Below are 7,025 nucleotides of genomic sequence, written 5' to 3'. Positions count from 1 at the left end.
CCTACTTAATTTGTGATTGCAGTTTCATTTTGTGCCTAGCGACATCTCTAATTTTAGTGATCTGGAACCAAAGAACCAAGGACTTCACAACGCTTCTAGACACTGACCCATTCCTTAACACGTTCTCTTTCATTTCTCCATCCTGTCAGGATTTGGGGCACTGTGGAGCCAGGAGCAGCCATGTGGGATCCCGCTCCTTTAACCACTACGCTACTGAGCTGGCCCGCCCACAGATTTTCAACACTGTACTAAAAAAAAATTAAATAAAGTTCTTATATGTTTGTTTAAAATACACACACACACACACAAAGTTAAAAACACCAGAAAGAAGACACCAAAGAATTCTTTCATAACCTGAATAAACCAAACGGAGACTCCTCAAGGCCAAAGCCTGGTTGAGCAGCGCGCCCGGAAGCCCCGGGACCGACGCCGGAAGTGGGCGTGGCCGCCCGCGGCCTGCTGGGACTTGTAGTTCGAGGCCGTGGGCGACGCGAGTCAGTATCCCTAACCGGCGTTTCCAGGTACGGGATTCCACGTGGGAGGTGAGGCCGACTGGCTCTCCGCGCAGCTGGCAGAGGCCACCGGCGTCAGGCTGTGCGGGTGTGGCGGGGCAGGTGCTGGGCGGGCGTCCGAGGGAGGACGCGAGACCCGCGGAGGCGCCGCCCGGGCCGCACGTGTGCGGCGCTGCATCTCCGAGCTGTTACACCCCTCTGCCGGGGCCACGATCACACCGAAAGCGGCCCTACCGCTGAGCGAGATCCGGCTGCGAGCCCCCTCCCCTGTCCGGCGAGCCTGGCCGGGCCGGCCTGGCTGCGTTATAGTTGCCGCACCGGCCTTTTTCCTTAGTGACCTGGCCGTGTTCGAGGAGGTTCTTGGTTGGTAGGAGACCGAGAGGGGTCCTGTGACATCATTGCCCTTGCTGAAATGAGGCCGTAGCTGATCCCCTGCATCCCAGAAGCGACCCAGGTCCTCCGACATTGAGAGCGCGAAGGTGCCTTGGCCACCGAAATCCATCCCGAGAGGCACACTTAGAACTCGAGAGCGCCTGTGAAAAGTTCCCCGAAATCGAAATCGGGGAGTCTGAGGAAATGGGCCCGACTTAGAGTTGCTGGGGCCTGAGGACCTGTAGGAGAGGTGAGGGAGTGCGGCGTGGGGGGTGCGAGAGGAGGGGTTGGCTGTCCGGCTGCGGCTGGAACCCAGTAACTTTTTCCCACAGTCTTGCAGGACTGGCTAGTCTGCATTCTGCAAGGTGGGCTTGACTTTCTTGGCTCTTTCTCCTTTGCTAACTCAGCCTTTCCAGGAATCTGCTTTCCCAGAAGGAGGAAAAAACAAGTTCCAGGTGAGTTAGGGTTTCTTTTCTTCTAAAATGCCATCTGTTTGAAAATAGAACTTTTCATTCTTGAGACAAAGGTAGAACATCGGCATCAATTTGATGCCTTTCTGGTGTCTCTGCACCGAGGGTTGCTCTTCTCTTTCTATCTGTCTTCAGTGTGTGATATACAGTATTTTATAAATAGAAATATTAGAACAAATGGCGTCTTAGAAATATTAGAACAAATGGCGTCGCCAGGCCCTGTACGGCTGTCTGCTCACTTTAAATTCCTCATTTTTACTGTACCTACCTGTCTCTATGACTTTGGTCCTCCCTTCAGAGCACTGAGCCATACTTATCTTCATTGGAAGACTCCACTGAGATGTACCTGGTCCTCTCAAAGCCCCCCTTTCCCTGCCAGACATTCCTTCACATTGAAAGTCACTTAAAGCTGTTACTCTCCTGCCTGTGCTAAGTGGTCTCTGGAAAGTAAATATTCTAATAGTTATAAACTGCCATGCTTTCAAGGAATTTAGGTATAATGAGCAGATTATATATAAACAAAAAATACATAATTATGATAATGTATTAACCATGAAAGAGTTAAAACATGAGAAAATTGAGAGATAGCAGGTGGCATGGTGCTTGGGGTACTGGACTCCCACATGACTGACTACAGTTCAAATCCCAGACCTGATGGCTTGCTTTTTCACACTCTCACATCCTCACACACTCTCTCTCTCTCTCTCTCTCTCTCTCTCCTTCCCTCCCTCCCTTCCTCCCTCCCTCCTACCCTCTCTCCCTCCCATCTCTCCTCCCTCCCTCTCTCTGTCTCTCCATCTGTCTCTGGTGGGCATGTGTGCTCTATAGCAAATTTAAAAATAATAGTAATAATTAAATAATTATTTAAAACATAAGAAAAATTTATTAAATGGCAACAGAGTAATTATTAGATTGTTGAGAAAGTCATGATGTATTATCCTGTATTATTCTGGGTTTTTTTCTATGCAAAAATGGATTGTGACTTTCCCGACAAATCAGGCAGTTCATCACAATTATCTGCACTGTTCAGAGACTAAGTTTCCTTCCTTTGCACTCCTGCTGTAAGGAGAATGTCACTTTTTTGGGGGGAGAGGTATTTGCTATAGGACATATGTGCTTCCAGAAAGGCAGAGAGAGAAAGCAAGAAATCACCCCCAAAGGGGATGGCCACACCACAATCCCTTCTCCTTCATTTTCCTCTCAGGATCTTGGGCATGCATGCACATGCAGCCAATGCGAATTTAAGCCACCAGGTCCAGAACTCAAACTGCCGTTGACTAATGGGAGTCCAGCGACCTAGCTATTCTGCCATCTGCTGGTCCTAAGAATGTCACTTCTATTTTCATTTTCTTCTTCTTTTTTTTTTAAGAGGTTTTTGCTATAGGGTGCGTGTGCTTGCCAGACAGACAGACAGAGACAGAGAGACAGAAAGCGAGAAATCACCCCCCGGGGGGATGGCCACACCGCAATCCCTTCTCCATTCTCCTCTCGGGATCTTGGGCACACACGCACACGTGCCCAGTGTGAGTTTAAGCCACAGGGTCCAGGACTCAAACCATGGTCAGCTATATGGGAGTTCAGCAACATAGCCATTAAGCTAACTGCTAGTCCCTAGAATGTCACTTCTTTTAAATCTTTTCAATTTTTGTTTATACAAAGATTTATAGTGCATTATCTCTACATACTTGATGTAAATGTCTCTAAGGCAGATGTCTTAGTTTGTTTTTCTGTTGCTATAAAGACACCACAGACTTGGTAATTTATAAAAAAAGTAGATCCCAAAAGGAGGGAGAGATGAAGGAGAAAGGATTAAGGTATGCTCATACCCTGTGAAGGGTACTTTCTTACTTCCCTCTCCTCCATGCCCCCCAAGTGAGCACACTCACCTTCTAGGAGGATGGGGAGTAGAGATTTAGGGCCAGCTTCATCATCTAGTGGTTAAGGCAGCTGGATTCCAGATGGCCAACTTCATGGTTCAAGTCCCAGACCCAGCAGCTTTAAAAAACATGCCAGGCACATGTGCATGTGTTCCCAAAATCCCAAAAAGAGAGAGGAAAAGGTACTGCAATGTGACCATTCCCCTGAGGGGTGCTTTCTTCTCTCCCTCTCTCTCTCTGGCTCCCTCTGGCAAGCTCATGTGCTCCCTGGCAAAAACACAGACAAAAAGAAATCAAGATTTAATTAACTCAAGGTTCTGGAGGCTGGGAAGTCCAAGATAAAGTGCCAGTGTCTGGTGAAGGCTTTCTGCTGTGTCATGACATGACAGAAGGCATCACATGGCGAGATAGAGCAAGCCTGTACCAGTTCAGACCTCCTGAACCACAGGTGCCATGATGGGAGCCCCACCCCATGACTTTATCTAATCCTAATGCCCTCCCAAAAGCCCTACCTCCAAATAAAATCAACATAAGAATATGGGGATTAAGTTCACTACATACTAAATTTGGGGACACATTCAAACCATAGCAGTAGATAAGCAACCTATTTTTTTTTTATGCTCTGGTTGCTGTGTTTCCTTTCATCATGTCATGTCTACAGTTTAACTGGCACATTAAATTTTAAATTACTAAATGAAAATTTTAAAACAATGATTTCTTGGGGGCCCTGCAGGTGGTGTGGGGGTTAAAGGCACTGGATTCCCACAGGGCTGACTGCAGTTCAGTTCCCCGACTGGCTGTTTGCTTTCTCTCTTTCTCTGTCTCTGTCTGGTCAAATTAAAAAATAATAACAAATCGATTAAATAAATAAATAAATCCTTTTTTTTTTTTTTTGGAGAGGTTTATGCTATAGGGCACGTGTGCTCACCAGACAGACAGACAGACAGAGAGAGACAGAGAGACAGAAAGCAAGAGATCACCCCCCAGGGGGATGGCCACACCACAATCCCTTCTCCTCCATTCTCCTCTTGGGATCTTGGGCACTCATGCACACGCGCCAGGCGTGAGTTTTAAGCCACCAGGTCAGGGACGTGAATCATGGTCAACTACGTGGGAGTCCAGCAACATAACCATTACACTAACTGCTGGTCTCAATAAATCCTTTTTAATAAAATGATCTTTTGGGCCAACAGGCAGCATAGTGGTTAATGCACTGGACTCCCGTGTCTTTTAACTGTGGTTCGAGTCCCGGACATGGCAGCTTAAAAATCACACTGGGGACTAACAGATGGTATAATGGTTATGTGGCTGGACTCCCATGTAGTCGAACACAGTTTGAGTGCTGGATCTAGTGGCTTAAATTCACACCAGGCACATGTACATGCATGTCCAAGATCCCGAGAGGAGAATGAAAGAGAAGAGATTGTGGCATGGCTATCTTCCCTAGGGGGTGATTTCTTGCTTTCTGTCTGTCTTCCCAGCGGGGGCACACACCGTATAGCAAAAACCTCTCTTAAAAAAAAAAAAAAATCACTTTGGGTGCATGAGCATGCATACCCAAAATTCCCAGAGGAGAATGAAAAAGGGATTGCAGTGTGGCCATCTCCTCTTGGGCAGGTGGGTATTTCTCACTACCCTCTCTCTCTGTCTCTGGTTTCAATGAGTACATATACCCTATGACAAAAACCCACCAAAAAAAATTAGAGGGAGTTTAGTTCTCTTTCCCACCATACAAGATGGCAGGCGAAAAAGCTGCAAAGCAGGATACTAAGGAGAAAAAACCTGAAGCCAAGAAGGCTGATGCCAGTGGCAAGGTTAAAAAGGGTGACCCCATGGCTAAAAAGCCCAAGAAGGGGAAGCCCCATTGCAGCCGAAACCCCCTCCTAGTCTGGGGCATCAGCAGATACTCCCGGTCTGCCATGTATTCCAGGAAGGCCATGTACAAGAGGAAATACTCAGCCACCAGATCTAGGATCAAAAAGAAAAAGGAGAAGTTCTTGCAGCTGTCACAAAACCAGTTGGTGGAGACAAGAATGGTGGTACCCGGGTGGTTAAACTGCACAAAATGCCTAGGTATTATCCTACTGAAGATGAGCCTCAAAAGCTGTTGAGCCACGGAAAAAACCCTTCAGTCAGCATGTGAGAAAGCTGCGAGCCTGCACCACTCCTGGGGCCATTCTGAGCATCCTCACTGGACACCACAGAGGCAAGAGAGTGGTTTTCCTGAAGCAGCTGAGCAGTGGCTTGCTACTTGTGACTGGACTGCTGGTTCTCAATTGAGTTCCACTGTATAGAACACACTAGAAATTTGTCATTGCCACCTCCACAAAAATTGATATTAGCAAAGTAAAAATCCCAAAGCACCTTACCGATGCTTACTTCAAGTAAAAGAAACTGCAGAAGCCCAGACACCAGGAAGGTGAGCTGTTTGACACAGAGAAAGAGAAATACAAGATTTCAGAGCAGCACAAGATTGATCAGAGTGCTGTGGACTTGCAAATTTTACCAAAAATCAAAGCTGTTCCTCAGCTCCAGGGCTACCTGCGATCCATGTTTGCCCTTAAAGATGGAGTTTATCCTCACAAATTGGTGTTCTAAATTTTTTGCCAAGAACCTAATTAAATAACTAATCAAAAGAAAAGAAATTAGGCTGGACTGAAAGAAAAAAAAAATTTTTTTTGGTTCTTAACATCACTACCAGAAAGGCCATCTTTTTGTTGGGCAAATAAAATCTTCACATATGTAGAAAGAGAAATGAGCTCTTATAAAAATCTGTTTAGAAGATGGTAAGTAGTATGTTTATTTACTTATTTATTTTACTTTCATTCACTGAGCATCATCACAGCATACAAAATGTGATTTCCCATCCAGAATACACTATATGGTGACTTTATCATACATATTTTCATCGACAAATAATTTTCCATTTCTTATACACACACACACACATATATATATATATATGTATTTTTCTCCCTGTTTCTCACCTTCTGCCATTTCCCACCCCCCTCCTATACTATCTCTGGTGTCTGCAGTTGTTTTCCATTCCCTTTTTTTCACCCATATTTTACTGATTCACAAAATATCTTAATTAATCTAACTACTTTCAGTAGTAAGTTCAGCTGATATATACATATCTGTGCACACTTTAGGCGTGAAACTCTGAGTAGAATGAATATACTATAAAGTAGCACCTAATTGATACTATATAGCTTACTGTGATCATTAAGTAGGTATTTTTAAATATATTTTTAATTTCAAGAAAAGCAGTTTTAGCTTTAATAAATCATAATTGTAAAAATACCAAAAGAGCTTTGCTTAAAACTTTTTTTTTTTAGTTTTTTTGGAGAAGTTTTTGCTATAGGGCGTGTGTGCTTGCCAAAAAGACAGAGACAGAAAGTGAGAAATCACCCCCCGAGGGGATAGCCATGTTGCAGTCTCTTCTCCTTCATTGTCCTCTTGGGATCTTGGGCACACACGCACATGTGCCCTGCATGAGTTTAAGCCACCAGATCCAGTACTCAAACCATGGTTGACTACGTGGGAGTCCAACGACATAGCCATTATGCCAACTGCTGGTCCCTTTGCTTAAAACTTAAAACCAGGAAACAGGTTAGGATTCTGTTCAAATAGTAGGTACATGAACCTATTGGCAGCTCAAGACAAGACAAAAATCCTTAATCTGGAAGATTAATCTAGAAGAAAATCATGTTTTAGTCAAAAGTCATAAGATTCCAGTTCACCAGTTCGGTGTCATGTACTTTATCTATTTTCTGTTGTGGTTCAATCTTCTT

The 7,025-nt window shown here is 44.8% G+C and overlaps 1 protein-coding gene across 3 annotated transcripts in view; it reads left to right on the top strand.

Annotated features, from left to right (window-relative positions):
- The first annotated feature begins 447 nt into the window (after nucleotides 1–447).
- The window catches only part of ZNF239 (zinc finger protein 239), an 18,975-nt gene continuing 12,397 nt past the window's right edge, over nucleotides 448–7,025 (top strand). The window contains exon 1 of one of the 3 annotated variants that reach the window (XM_006147672.3): nucleotides 448–521. The gene's annotated coding sequence lies outside the window, so the exon portion shown is untranslated. Of the gene's footprint in view, nucleotides 522–858; nucleotides 1,135–1,213; nucleotides 1,340–7,025 lie in introns of those variants that run through there. The other 2 variants (XM_006147671.3, XM_006147673.3) reach the window with 2 other exon arrangements.

Source organism: Tupaia chinensis, unplaced genomic scaffold, assembly GCF_000334495.1.
Source record: "Tupaia chinensis unplaced genomic scaffold, TupChi_1.0 Scaffold000217_1, whole genome shotgun sequence".
NCBI classification, from domain to species: domain Eukaryota; kingdom Metazoa; phylum Chordata; class Mammalia; order Scandentia; family Tupaiidae; genus Tupaia; species Tupaia belangeri.
The sequence above is the reverse complement of the archived record's forward strand: the minus strand, read 5'-3'. Positions and strand labels throughout refer to the sequence as shown.